At 46.8% G+C, this 15,066-nt stretch overlaps 1 protein-coding gene and 1 pseudogene across 3 annotated transcripts in view; one reads left to right on the forward strand and one right to left on the reverse strand.

Annotated features, from left to right (window-relative positions):
• Positions 1-15,066, forward strand: part of Cacna1c (calcium voltage-gated channel subunit alpha1 C) — a 608,098-nt gene that overhangs the window by 176,591 nt on the left and 416,441 nt on the right. The window lies entirely within an intron of this gene.
• Positions 2,512-2,640, reverse strand: LOC116904801 (annotated as a pseudogene).

Below are 15,066 nucleotides of genomic sequence, written 5' to 3' on the forward strand. Positions count from 1 at the left end.
TGTCATGAGACACGTGCCTTTATTCTTAGCATTGCAGAGTGTGTGGTGAGCAGGACCTTGGCTGAGATGAAAGCCCATTGTCTTTGTGCTTCATGAGAAGCCAAGACAAAACCAGCACCTTCTCAAAGATCTCCCTGAAGTAGAATGGTTCCTGCCATCCCTAAACCCTTGCACATGGAAGACTTAGGGATATGTCTCTCCTATTTAAAAATAGGATGGCTTAAATATTTATAATGTTTTAAACTGACAGTAAAATTTCTCATAAGCCAAATGGCAAGCCTGTGTGGCTGGTCAGTGAAAGAGCTCTTTTATGAGGTGTCATGGTAAGTACAAAAAGTAGATGGCTTGTGTGCATGTGTGCGTGTGTGCATGTGTGTGTGTCTATGTACCTATGTGTGTGTGTATGTGCCTCTGTGTGTGTGTGTGTGTGTGTGTGTGTGTGTTTTCATGTGTGGGTCTATGTACCTATGTGTGTTTATGTGCCTCTATGTGTGTGTGTGTGTGTGTGTGTGTGTGTGTGTGTGCCTGTGTGACCGTGTGTGAGTGTGCATGAATTTGGCGCGTGTGTATGTGTGTGTGTGTGTGTGTGTATCTGTGTTCCTGTGTATGTGTGTGCACAGTATGTGTCCATCTGTGTGCCTGTGTATGTGTGCCTGTGTGTGTGTGTGTGTATCTGTGTGCCTATGTATGTGTGTGCAGTTTGTGTGTCTGTGTGTCTATGTGCCTCTGTGTGCGTGTGTGTGTATTTTGTCTGTCTGTCTGTCTGCCTGTCTGTCTGTTTGGAGTCCACATCCACTGCTCCTTTATTGTCATGTTGCACTGACACCATTGTTGACAGAAATAGTCATGTTTCCTCTTCATCATCCCTGATGGGAGACATCACATCAGATAAAGCCTTTCTGTTTCCCAGGCAGCAAAGAAAATGGCGTCTAGTTTGTGGCGAAGGTTCACAGAGAAATAGGGTCCAGAAATATTTTCAAATCTGGTCCAGGTGCCAGGAGAGTATTTACCACAACCAGGGCTGGCTTTGCTCCCCATTGCTTGGAGTTAGGTTAGTTGTTGAGGACTCTGGTGGCTGTCTGTATTTCCCGTGACCCAGGAATACCCTAGTGATGATGATGGCTTGTCAGGGTCATGACCCCATTGAAAGCATGGGCTATTTGTGGCTGATCTCAAATATAACTGGCGCCACCTTCGCCCAAGGGTAGACTAAAGTGAAGTGACATCTACCCTATGTGGTAGATATCAAGAACAGCATCTTTTCTCTGTGTTTGCCCAAGTAATTGGAAAAACAAACCATCTCGTGCCATGCTGGGTTCCGTCAAGCGGCTTAGTTTTTATTCCATTGCTGGGACAGAGCTCTGCATGATTTAAAGACCTGGCTTCCACCAGAGAGGTTCAGTGGTCTTCTGAGTCATTTTTCTGTTAGTTCTTTGGTAACTTTTTTGTGATCACCATGATGACAATAATAACTTTCTTTCGACAGTTTTTTAATAGGTAGACAAATTTTGAAACCCAGAGGCCTGACTTTGACACCTAAGGCTAACTATCCCTTCCCTTAGATTGGCTGGATAGCCCTTGTTTGTAAAATAAAAGAGGCCACCTGGTGCCGTGCTGAATACCTATATTCCCAGAGCTTGAAAGACAGAGACGGGTAGATCTTTGGGCTAGCCTGATCTCTACAGTGAGTGACTGTCCTGTGAGTACTCTCCCAGTGAGTACTGGGGCCACATCATGAAGTGCCAAGAAGAAGAAAGAGATGAACTGGGATGGTCTCTGAGGTCCACTCCAAATTTAAATAATAGAACTAATTATAGATTACTCAGGAATCTTCACTGCCCTAACCTCTCTCTCTCTCTCTCTATTTCTCCACACGACAGTCGGTTAAGCCATCTTTGTCTTTCATCTGTACCATGACCTTGGCTTTAAGGGACTTAAAAACCCCACTTACCTATGTTATCAAATGGATGTCCAGAAGACACTGAGCAAGAACCAAGGGGTGTTTACATTTAGACTCAGAGTCCGACAAAGCCAGGGTTATGCCTTAAGCCCTAGCGTACAGTTGTGTTATCCTGACCAAGTTACCATTTATCATCTTCATCGTCGGAGGTGGAGAGTTAACAGCCATCTCCTAAGATGATAGCACGTGTAAGGTGCACACACACTGTTCGTGCTCATCCGTAGTGGGGGCAGCCATAACTGTGGAAAGTGGGAAGGGACGGGAAGCAAAGAGGCGCGTCTCCCAATACTCCCGTGAAAGTTTCTGATTTGGACGCCATATTATAAGACTATGCCTTTATCATTTCAGCAAGTAAGCAATGACTTGAGGAATCATTTTAGTTCTAATAGGAAAAGGAACATTGCTAATTATGTACATGATAGCATTTTTAATAGGTTTCTATGACTTATGGAACTGGGAGAGATGAACAGGGGTTGACTCTCTGGAGCCTCCGATTTCTAGCGAGTGGTTCAGTCACCTGTGCTTCCTCCCAGCGCAAATAAACCACACCCAAGCCTTAGCTTCTTAATCCAACGCCGAAAAAATGGAACATGCTCTATGACAAGAAACCATTTTTCAATTAGCAATAATCGCGCCTCGGATAAACCTCATTGGCTACGATACTGCCACTGCGCAAAGCTAACAAGAAACCATTTTAACAAGACAGCGTTCTTCAGGTGTCTGCTAAGGAAGCTTCTCCAGTTTGCTCTCAAACGGTGTTGTCCCAGCTTTGCTTTGTCTAGACAGAGGTTCTCAACCTGTGGGTCGAGACCGCTTTGGGTGTCACGTATCAGCTATCCTGCATATCAGATATTTATATTATGATTCATAACGGTAGCAAAATTAAAGTTATGAAGTAGCCGTGAACTAATTTTACGGTTGGAGGGAACGGTATTAGAGGGTTGCAGCATCAGGAATGTTGAGAATGGCTGCCCTAGACTTTCTGCTCTGAAGCACCCAGAGCCCGTCAGGTGTTAACAGGGGAGGGCAGTTCACTGATAGAAGCCATTAAGAGGAAGGAGACTTTGAGTTTGAGGCCAACGTTTATAATTTCTTTGCTCTGGGATGTTGGGGGTATCACTAAATTGATACTGTGACCTTGCCAGTTGAAATTAAGTGTTGAGAACAGGGTGGACAGCACCTGACTTTAGCAAAGAACTGACCCTTTTATCATCTTTTTCCTTTTACACATTTGGTGAGTGTTACCTTCTGGATACCATCTGGACAGACTCTGCTGTGTGTGTGTGTGTGTGTGTGTATGTGCATGTGTGCACGTGTGTGTGTATACATATGTCTGTATGTGTGTACATGTATGTGTATGTGTGTGCACGTGTGTCTACATGTGTGTGCTTGTGTGTGTGCACACATGCATGTGTGTGTATGTATGTGCACCTAGAGTTAAGTACTTAACTGTGCCAGGGCACAGCGTCCTCTTTACACAGAGGCAGAGGTCTGATGAAAGTTGTCCTTTTTGTTGCTGATGGGGGAGTTACGCACAGGAGGACTTTCAGGCCCTCTGTCTTTTATCTTGACAAGTGAAATTTAAGTTTGTCATTGACTCTTAGAGTCAGGAAGGATGGGGGAAGAAAAATTGCGGACCAGAATAAGTGTTCAGAGCAAGAAAACTGAATAAGTTGGTCTCTAGTCAGAGGATACATAGCTAGTGAATAAAAGAACTTCTGGTAAAGCAGGGCCAGGGTTTGGGAGGCTTCTCAATTTGTGGAGGGCTAGGCTCAAGGGTCCATCTCCAGCACCCCATAAGTATTCAATGATGGCGTATACCTGCAGTGCCAGTACTCGGGGTGAGAGCTGGAGGGTTACAGGTTCAAGGTTATCCTTGGATATAGGAGGGGGAAGGACGGGGGGAGGGAGGGAGAGAGTTAAAGAGCAGTCTGTGTCATTAGACCATGTCTCAACCGACCAGCCAACCAACCCTAACTGGGACAGGAAGTGTCGCTTACTTACCAATACCATAAGCATTCCAGTGATTTCTAAAATGTCTTGTTATTACTTCATTATTTCATGTGCATGGATGTTTTGTCTGCATCTATGTTTCCGTGTCACACGCATTCCTGGTGCCTGTGCAGGCCAGAAGAGAATGTCAGATCTGCAATCTGGAGTTACAGACCGTTGTGAGGAGCCCCCTGGTGGGTGTTGGGAATCAAACTTCTGTGCTCTGGGAGAAGAGCCTGTGCTCTGTACCACTAAGCCATCTTCAGACCCTCCAGTCATTTCCCAGATACTCCCTCTCCAGGAAATGGGTCGCATCGACACTCTGTGAGGCCAGGATGTTTTGGACTGCTGAGTGGCGAGCCTCCGTGGCACACCTAATTGTGTTTTGGAAGTCTGCCCACTTCCTTTCCGTGTTCCATTGAAGAGCAGGGGGTGTCTGCACTTTGATATAGCCAGTCTTTGGGTGGTCACTTGTACTGTGTAGGTGACAGAAAGTGACACTGAGGAGACAGCCAGCACTCCACTTATCTTTAGGTGGTGGACCAAATCTTCACATGGCTTCTTTTAATGACAACTTGGTACATTGTTCCCATGTAAAGTGCCTCTTTGGATTAGAAGTGACATACTTACATTAAAAAGGAAATTAAAAAGGCTACTCTTCAGCTCTGATTTTACTCCTCTTCCTGTTCTCCATATCTATCTATCTATCTATCTATCTATCTATCTATCTATCTATCTATCTATCTATCTATCTATCCATCCATCCATCCATCCATCCATCCATCCACCCACCCACCCACCCACCCACCCACCCACCCACCTACCTACCTACCTACCTACTTACCTATCATTCTTGGCCTGGTATTATGGGCAAAGGATTATACCAGTTACAAATCTTGAGAATAATCATACCAGCAGCCCTCCTTCCCCCATCCCTCTTCCCCTTCCCGAGTCTCCCTCTCCCTCTCCTTTTCCCTCTCCCTCTCCCCTTCCTCCCTCCCCACCCCTCCCCCCCCTGTGTGAGTGTGTGTGTGTGTGTGTGTGTGTGTGTGTGTGTGTGTGTGTGTGTGTGTGTGTGTGTGTGTGTTGGGACAGTATTGAAGATTAAACCCAGGGCCTTGTACATGCTAGGCAAGTACTCCAGCCTTGGCCTCAGTTTTGCCATATGTAAAATGACAGTAATAAGAATGCCTTCCTCAGGGTTGTTAGGAAAATTAAATGGCGTAGTACTGTGGAATGCTAAGAGCACTGTGCCTAAGAGGGTGAGTAGTAAAGGTTATCTACACTGACTGGTCTATGGGAGGGTCAGTGGGCATAAGGAACTTGTAATGAAGGTGTCCGATTCATCTTGGGTGCAGAAGAGATCAGCAGTGTATAGATGAGGTCAGTAGGTTTCCGATTTTAAGAATAGGTAGGCTGTGAGCAGATCTCTGCTCTTAAAAGTCTACGTCCTCCTTGTCACAGTGTGGACACACGAAATTGTGAGAACAGTGCACAGGCGCTAACCAAGTCCTCAAAGCCCAACTACCATTACCAGTTATCATTCCTTCTTTCCTTCGACCCACATTTCCCATTAGCCCTATGCTGCATATCGATGTTATGAATAAAAGTGATCTGCGCCCTGCCCTTAAGAAAACTGAAGGGACTCGGGGAGGCCACAGGTATTTAACCGGGAAGTTTCTGAGTGATCAGCCACAGTGAGGTGGAGTGACAGGCTTTCCTGGGAGAGCTGGTGCTGAGATGCGATGGACAAGGAAAAGAAGTAGCCACTTGGAAAACAAGGATCCAGGAGCGGCCTCCTCAGCAAAGGTGCGGGTGACGAGTCCGCTCTGCTCCGCCCACATTGCCCAGCCTCTTAAGTGTGTGTCACCTTTTTACATGTCTCATGATCTGGGATTATATTATGGACCAACGGTGCATAGTAGCTTATGAAAGCTGTTTTATTCCTCCGAAAAGTGTTAATTTTTATTTTAGCAGATGTCTAATGTCACTGAACTGAAAAATCCCAAATTTATGTATTTCATAATAGGCAGAGGACGCAAACCTTTAAAAACAATTATCTATATATATCTGTTTGTCTGTCTGTCTGTCTGTCTCTAGCCTGTGTGTGTGTGTGTGTGTGTGTGTGTGTGTGTTCATGCTGAGTTCACACAAATGCCAACACACAGGAAGGGAGGTTAGAGTACAGCCTGTGAGAGTCGGTTCTCTCCCTTTACCAAGCTCAGGATGGCAGACTTGGTGGCAAAGGGCTTTACCAGCGGAGCCATCTTTCAGGCCCTGACTGCGGTAATCTCTGCTTTGTTGCTTGGAGAGCACTTGGAGATTTCTCTGTAGCTCAGGAGTCAGCCGGCAGTGCGGATGCTGGTTCCATGCAGGATCGGAATTCCCTTTCTCTCTGTTCTTCCTTACACCTCTTATTTCTCAGCTCCGTCTGCCAATTTTACAGGTTTCTTTGTAGTTTCAGTCTTTGCATATAGCACACCTGCTACCTGTTCTTGAGAAAAAATCGAAACAAAAACAAAAACTTTGAAACCTAAAAACCTCCTCAGTGCTCTCTTCAGATTTTATTTATTGTAAATAAATAAAATTAATTTGCTGTAAATAAACAGGTATTTGTAATATAGAAAGAATACATATTTAACTGAGTAGTAGGTCAAGTGTGAGCTACCTCATGGCATTGGAAACAAAGCTCCCATAGGAATGGTTCGGACACTGCCAGGAGTTTTGTGGTTGAAGGGGAGCGTGTGTATGTTAATGGGGACTGGAAGGACACACAGCTTACAGGAAGGTAGAGGTCAGGTCATCCTGTGTGTTATGCCAACCATCCCGAGTACTGTGGTCAAGCAGTGACTCAGAACAATCAGAATTGAGTCTTGGAGTCTTTGCTTGGTAGCTGTCTGAAGGATAAGTTAGAAGAGATGAAAAGATGGTTGGGGATTCGTAAATAAAGCAGAGCACATGTTTCTCCTCTGTAAACTGATGACTAATATCTCTTACGGCTTGAATCACTTGGCTTTGCTGGAGCTCGGAGTTCTTGCAAGGCTGTCTTTTGCAGAGCCCCCATACAAAGACCTTTCAGCCTAAGCTTTAACCGATGCCATTATCAAAAGAGAGAAGAAGTTGTTGGTGTCCTAGTAGATTGTGACTAAGTTAAGGAAGTAGGCAAAAGGCAACGCATAGAAATTAACTGTTTGGCAGTCTTTGAATTCACCCGGCTTTTGCCTCACATCTCCAGTGACACTGTTGGTGTCTGTGCCATGACTAGCGTTATCTGCCCCCTTCAGTCCCACCAGAGGATGCGGGGCCCCGTCGGAACTTGGAACGCACAGTGGTGGTTCTTGATACAATGGGGTTGGGGTTGGAGAGGGAGGGATGTGTTCCCCTCTGGTCCCTGGAGAACCACAGGCAGGACTCCTGGCAATACGAAGTGCATTGCCTCTAAACCAATGGGAAATTCTTGGCTCTGAATCAAGAAAAAAGTAGATTTGCCCCATCAGGAAGCAGTCCCCAGGCGGTGTGTAGGCTTCCCGGAGAGCAGAGACCTTAGGCCTTGTTGCAGCAGAGTGGGGTAACACTCTGACGATCTAAGGGTGCCTAGAGGGTCTGCAGCTGTCTTGATACTCTGCTCTACCTTGGGGGGAGTTCAAGTTTTGGGTGCTTAAAGAGTTAGGATGCTGCCTTAGAAGCAAGCGGCATATGACTTCCGTGGGGACTGTGGGGCAAGCAACATGAGCTTTGAGCTTTGAGCTGCTGTTAACACACGTGTAAGCTAAGTTTTCCTCCGTGAAGGCCTAGCAAGGGTGGTGTCCTGTGAATTCCCTTTTTGTGCTTCTATTTCCACAAATGCTGTCTTTTTCAGAGCTGACCAAGCTCTGACATGGCTCTAAATCATATCTCCAATATTCATCCAGTGTGACGTAAGTACTGTGGTCCTGTTCTGTTAAGGCAGCTGGGCAGGTTAGATAGGCTCCTGCCGTCCTACACAGTATGCTGAGCTTATAGACATACTGACCATTTTCTTAGATTCTGTGAAAATACCAAGACGTGGGAGAATGTGCCTGGGCACAGGACGTTGGAGTTTGACCACACCACACATTTGCTAGCCTGCTGGTTCTGGAGGCATCAGACCTCTGCTTGGACCACCGTCTCCTTGTCCTCCGAGGTCTCTTCCAAGTTGCTCTCTTGTTCCCCTGCCTTTGTCTGAAGTCTCTGTCCTTGCAGAGCCCTTATGGATTCAGGCACCGAGTCCGGCTTTACCTGTTGACAACTGCCCCGTATACTGGGGAAGGGGTATGGAGCAAACAGTCACTGGCTCATGATGCCCCGTGTGGGGGTTCCTGGGACCAGGGAGAGAGCCCCGGAAGAATGCAGGCAGGAGGGAGGGTGCAGGAAGTCTCCTACCCAGGCTTTTGCAGCTTCGGGGTTTGCTTTCTTGTCCGTTTGTCTCAAGCACAATGTTTGGATAGAGTAGATGCTCAGGAAATGAAAGCCCAGGTCCGGTTGTGATTGGCCATTAGATCTACGATTCTGTCACAGCTTTTGTCTGTGCAAGGCTGAATCATCTCAGGAGTCTCTGCATTTTTGCTCAGTCTCACCCTTTTAAATGTGGCTTCCGAAAAAGGGCCTTTGGAAAGGAGCATCTTCTTCACATGGGGACAAACCCCTTAGGGGAAACACCCGCCTTAGAAAGAGAGCTTGGAACTGAAGCACAACTTATAGAGAGGACAGGCCTGGCTGCCCCGCCCTGTGTTCCCTTAAGTAAGCCAAGCTTGCCTCAGTGCTGGGTCTTGGCCCAGGATGGAGAGTATCCACTAATGAGGCAAGTGACTTCAAGAAGATCAAAATAATTAGTCAGTTCTCACTGCAAACATGAGTCACCACTTAAAGACATCATGTTCTGGTTGGCGAGCTAGGGGGTTGAGCTAGAAGACTCCTGGCTCCTACTCCCCAGGGGTGCCAAGTGTGTCTGAGAAGCCTACTAGCTGTGGATAGCAATGGAGTCAGACAGAGTTCCACTCTGCCTGCTTTTGGCGTTCTCTCCTTCCTTATCCAGTGGGAAGGAGGATGAGGGACCTGATGCACAGTCCAGGGTCTGGGCCAGAGCAGATGACCTGGATGCAGATGGGTATTCTAGCATAGCTGGTACTGTTGCCAGGCCCCTCTGGTTCTGAAGAGCTTGACAGGCCTGTAGGGGCTTCCAGGGAGTGTTTGGTGGGCTCTTTCTAGTCAGAGTGACTCCAACTCCAGCTCAGGGACAGGGAGAAAGGCTGGGTATTCTCTGGATCTTGGATAGCCCTATCTGGCAGGGGGAGCTACCCTTGGCCTTAGGGGCAAGTTTACATCACACGGCTTTTCTCAAGTGGGTGAGTTGGCCTGGGTCTGGGGAACTAGTTGGCTTCTTCTCCAAAGGCTGGCTGGGAGTAGGATGACCTGATAAGGTCATAAGTTTGCCCCTGTCTGGCCAAAGTCAGAGGTGGGTCTGATGGAACAGAACTTTAAAAACAAGAGCACTGACCCCAGAGAGACGTAGCCTGGGACCTCTGTTCCCATGAGTTGACATTCCGGCCAGATGTCAAATGGGCTAGGCACAGCTGATAACACACCACTGCCAGTGCTTGAGCAAGCATGTGCTCTCTCGTGTGTCTGGCCTGGGCGAGTGGGGGCTGCCCAAGGAAGGAAGTGTGTAGGATCCTCTAGTGGAAAAAATCCTACAATGGGTCCTCCTCTGTCACTGTCTGAGGTGACCATAGGGATAGCACTTAAATTCCTTGGCCTTCTCTCCCCCTCTCTCCTCCCTCCCCTCCCCTTCTCTGTGGAAGTCTTTCGAATGCTCATGGTGCTAGAGATGCCATGAGGAGCAATGTAGAGAAGATGGACGTTTAAGATGAAGAGAAGGAGAAGCAACATCCTCACGGAGTAAGACAACTTGAAATTTCCCTGCGCGCTTTAAGAAACAGTGTCATGAACTGGGCATATCTAGGTGTGCGAGTACCTTAGACCGCATAGGAGCGAGATCTCTGGGCCTGGGGAAAAGTCAGAGTGTAGGGGGATTGGGAAGACAAAGGCCCTCAGGTAAGCAAGCCCAACCTGCAGGCGGTCGTCATGCTTTTGGTTGCATGCAAGAGAAGAGCTCGTGTGCGGGACCATGCACATGCTGGTGGCATTTGCTGGTGCATAGCATCACCGTAACTGGTAGCACATGAGGCACTCACTGTACGTAATAGTGCAGGTCTGAAGAGATGTGGGACAGACTTCAGCTCTGAAAGATTTATTTCTTTATTATATATGTATATATTATATATATTATGTACAATATATAATATATTATATATTATACACTGTCGCTATCTTCAGACACCAGAAGAGGGCATCAGATTCCATTACAGATGGTTGTGAGCCACCATGTGGTTGCTGGGATTTGAACTCAGGACCTCTGGAAGAGCAGTCAGTGCTCTTAACCACTGAGCCATCTCTCCAGCCCCCCGGACTTCAGCTCTGAGGAGTAAATGTGCTGCCTACCTCCTCACTAAAGCTCGTAGAAGAGCCAAAGGGATACTTGTCTCCACCCAAGCCTAGGGCTGCTGGGATCTCAGCTCTTCTAGCTATGAGCCAGAGGTCTTGCCTCATGGAATGTTAGCTCGGAGGAGCATTTCCAGGTTCTTGTCACCGGGAGCTCTCGGTCCTCTAATTAAGTAGTAATGTGCTTGTCTGATAAGTACCATATGGTTGCAGTGAATCAAGAATTAATTCTCTTAGCTGTAAAAATTAATATTAGTATTGATGACAGTACAACTAACGATTTTGTTTATTTTTTTTCTTCTTAAGAGCTCAGAATACAAGTATTAAAAATGAATCTCCAGATATTCCACCAGTTTACCTGAAGGGTAAAGGCCTATCTGCAGCGAAGGCAGGGAATTGACTTAAGACTCCAAGAGGAGACCTCAAACCTTCCCTTTTTATTTTATTTTATTAAAAAAATATCCTCCAACCATGTAAAGACAGCGGTTGTTCTCTGGCAATAAATTGGGATAGTGACAGGATAGGGAAGCACACTTACCAGGGCCACAGAGAAGGGATGTGACACAAAGAAAGGACTAAAGATAATTGTCTTGCACAGCCTGACGAGAGGGGAGAAAATCAGAATAGACTTGCACTAGCGAACCCTGTCTGGAGGGAGGACACGGCGGGAAGAGAAAGAATTTCACAGGCAGGGCAGGGCAGGTGAAGGCAGAGTGGACAGGGAGAAGATTCACCAGGAAGTAATGAACTGTGAGTGGCAGGGGCACTTCCGGCTAATAGATGGGCATCAATCCAGGAGAGAGCGGGAGCTGGTAGGAGTGAGGTGACATCTAAGTGGGGGATAGGATGACAGGGTACACAGGAGAGAGATTGGATAATAATCTGTCCACGCAAGGGGTGGGGCGACAGTGACCAAGGAAGGGTTGGTGACAGTTAGCCAAGTGAGGGGGCGTGGCTGGGCGTCTGGGTTAAAGGTTTGGTGAGGGTTGCTGAAGGGAAGCTCATCCTGGTGAAGGCCGTGGTGGTGGGGTTTTGTGCAGGACTCTCTTACTTAGGAGCGACGTCGGAAAGCACAAGCACTTCCGTGCATCGCTTGCCCCCACTCTGAGTCTCCACTGAACAGAGAGAGACACTGGCTGGGGGGGGAGGGAAGGGGAGGCAGGTAAGAGTTTGCTTTGGGGCTTTGAAGGGCAGTAGGAAAGAGCTGCCAGGCACAGACTTCCACACAGTTCCTAAGAAAACTGGAGACAGTTACTTGGTCAGCTGTTCATTTCTAGAAAGGTCCATCACCAGAAAGGTTTTTTTCTTTTATCCCTCTGGTCTTCGTGAGTTGGCCGTTAGGTGCTGATCCTAGCCTATCATAGCTTAGGGTAAGGGTGCTCACTCAATGCGTTATCTTTCTCGCTTAGGTAGCATCAATAACAACATAGGAATGACAGGAATATACTACCCACTGGCTCGGGTAAGCCGGACCCTTCCATCACCGTTCGTACGATCTCGGATGCACAGCATACCGCTGGCAGGCAGGCCTGAAATGAGCATTAGGATGCCAGGCAGCGTCTGCCAAGAGTGGAACTCCCTTCCTCCTTCTCGAGCACATTGTCCTTGTCACAAGGTCTGTCATCCCTCCTGGATGAGGTGTGTGCCTCAGTTTCCCAGCAAAGTGTGGCTCGGGGGAAGGAGCGATGGACAGACGATGGACAATTGTCTGTCCTTTGCAGCTGAGACAAAGGGCAATGGCTTTGCTCTAAACCAGCGCTTGACAGAGCGAGCACGTCCGCTGTCAGCACGGTTCTCCCAGTGACTCCCTAACGTGGGCTTTGTTTCCTCATCTGGAAGCAGGGGCAGTAATACCTGTCCTTTAAGGGCCTGGAATTCAATGAGAGTTACCCCATACTCCTGGAAACGCAATACCAGACATCAAAGGATGGCTCTAATACCTTCCATGCAAGGTCCCAGATTTATTGCACAATTTATTTAGATGTGGAATACCTCTCTGTCGTGGCAGAGGAATTGCCCGAGGGGAAGGAAATAAATGGGAGCAAGATGTGTCCTTACATGGGAAAGGAGGAGCAGGGCCCCGGAATGCCAGAGAGCCAGACGCCTTGGTACCCTCAGGCGGGTAAACTCCCAGAAGCACCAGAGCAGGTGGCCTTTGGGATGGAAAGCGGAGGGGCTTTCTGTCTCATCTGATTATTAGCCAGGCCTGACCCTGCTTAGCGTCCAAGATCAGATTAGATGTCTGTGCTCAGGGTGGGGTGGGCAGAGGCCAGATGGGCTTTCTCTAAACCACGGAAGAGATGCTTTGGGACCTTTCTATGCTCATAGGCGGCTGACTCCTTTACTGCTAGAATTAGACGTCGTCCAGGAGCGATGGACACCAGAACCTCTTCTGTGTATTCTGAGTATGATTTTTACTTCATTAAGGTGGACTATAGGGTAGGAGTCATTTAAAACTGTTTCTGTAATGGAAAGTTTCCAGTATAATTAAAGAGTAGAGACTCACCGGTGGAGTCTCCTGGTCTCCACCTCCCAGCTCCAGCTCCAGCAATTAGCAGCACTTGCCAATTTAGCTTTAAGCATTTTCCCCCAGGTGTTCTCTCTCTCTCTCTCTCTCTCTCTCTCTCCTCTCCCCCACTCCCTCCCCCCTTCCCCCTTCCCTTCCCATCTCTCCCCCTCTTCCTCTCTCCCTCTTCCACCCTCCTCCTCTCCCTCCCTTCCTCCCTTTCTTTTTCCTTTCCTTTCCCTCCCCCCTCTCTTTCTTTCTCATTGAATATCTGAAAGCCAGATTCAGCCATTATATAATTTCACCTCTAAGTACATTAGTATGCATTGTGACAGACAAATAGTGTCTTTTAAGATATCTGTGTTACTCCAGACAACAATAACAGTCAAGATCCTTAATATTGTTTGGTATTCAGGCACATTTATTTTTTTCTTTTATTGAAAATATACTTTTTCATATAGTATATGCTGATTATGGTTTTTCCCCTCCTCTACAATTCCCAGTTCCTCCTTACCCCGCCTCCCCCAAAATCCAGATCCAGCCCCTTTCTGTCTCATTAGACAACAAACAGGTTTCTAAGGGATAATAATAAAATAAAATATAATGAGATAAAATAAAAACAAACGCACTGGAATAGGACAAAACAAACAGAAGGAGGGCATCAAAGGAGAGGCACAAGGAACAGATATAGACACAGGAAGCCGCTCATTTGAATGCTCAGGAATCCCATAAAAGCACAATCCTGGGTGTTACAATACATACACAAAGGACCCGGAGGATTGAAAACGGGAAAAAAGAGTATGAAACCCTTATACAACATGGTGAGACCTGGAATCTCCAAAGATAGCCGCGAGTACATGTTTGCTGTACAACTCCTGCTAGCAGGCAGCCTACCCTTAAGATTAGCTTGTTTCCCGATGGGAGCACCTTGGCAAACACTAAACTCTTATGTGCGAGTGGATATCAGTTGCAGAGAGCTTCTGGGCTAGGGCTGGGGGCTTGTGTCCACTTCTCCTTCAGCTCTTGGACCCCATCTGATGCAGACGCATCCTGCGCATGCTTCTCATACGTGCACAGATGCCGGTGGATTAGAAGGCCTGGCCGCCTTGTTACCCTTCGTCCCTCTGTCTCTTAGACTATCTTCTGTCTCCTTCTACAGGGTTCCCTTATCCCCGAGGGAAGGGATTTGATGGAGACATCCCATATAGGATGGAATGTTCCAAGGTCTCTCAGTCTCTGCATATTTTGGGTTTCTGTGTTTGTTCCCAGCTGCTGAAGGAGGACGCTTCTCTGGTGATCTCTGAGTAGAGCAGGACATCATTAGGGGTCGTTTTATTGCTACAGTATTTTAGTAGGACAGTAGTAGTTGGATAATTCGGATCTTTCCTCTCTACCTTCCAGCTAATTTGGATAAGGACTTGTCAATCTTACTGATTTTTCTCTTCAATTTCTTTGATTTTTCATTGATTCTTTGTATTTTCTGTTTCTGTTTTATTGATTTTAGCCTTAAGTTTGATTATTTCTTACCATCTGCTTGTCAGTGGGCCTTCTTCTTCTTTTTTCTTTTTTGTGCAAGAGCTTTCAGGTGTGTTAAGTTGCTAGTTGTTATGAGATCTCTCTCTCTCTCTCTCTCTCTATATATATATATATATATATATATATATATATATGTATATATATAGTGTTTATTGTATGTGAACACACACACTATCAGTCTCTACAGACACACCAGAAAAGGACATCAGATCCCATTACAGACGGTTGTGAGCCACCATGTGGTAGCTGGGGATTGAGCTCAGGACCTCTGGAAGAGCAGCCAGTGCACTTAACCACTGAACCATCTCTTCAGCCCTATAATTTTTTTTTTTTAAAATGTAACCACTTAGTGCTATGAACTTGCCTCTTAGAACCAACCCCGTTGTGTTCCATAAATTTGGGTATGTTTTATATCCATCTTCATTCAATTCTAGAAAGTCTTTAATCCTTTCTAATGTCTGTCTTGACCCACTTTTCATCCATTGTTCAGGTTCCATGAGTTTGTTAAGCTTTCTGCACCCCCCCTCCCCTTCCTCTCTCTTGCTCCCTCTCT

Source organism: Rattus rattus, chromosome 6 (genome assembly GCF_011064425.1).
Source record: "Rattus rattus isolate New Zealand chromosome 6, Rrattus_CSIRO_v1, whole genome shotgun sequence".
In the NCBI taxonomy this organism is placed as follows: domain Eukaryota; kingdom Metazoa; phylum Chordata; class Mammalia; order Rodentia; family Muridae; genus Rattus; species Rattus rattus.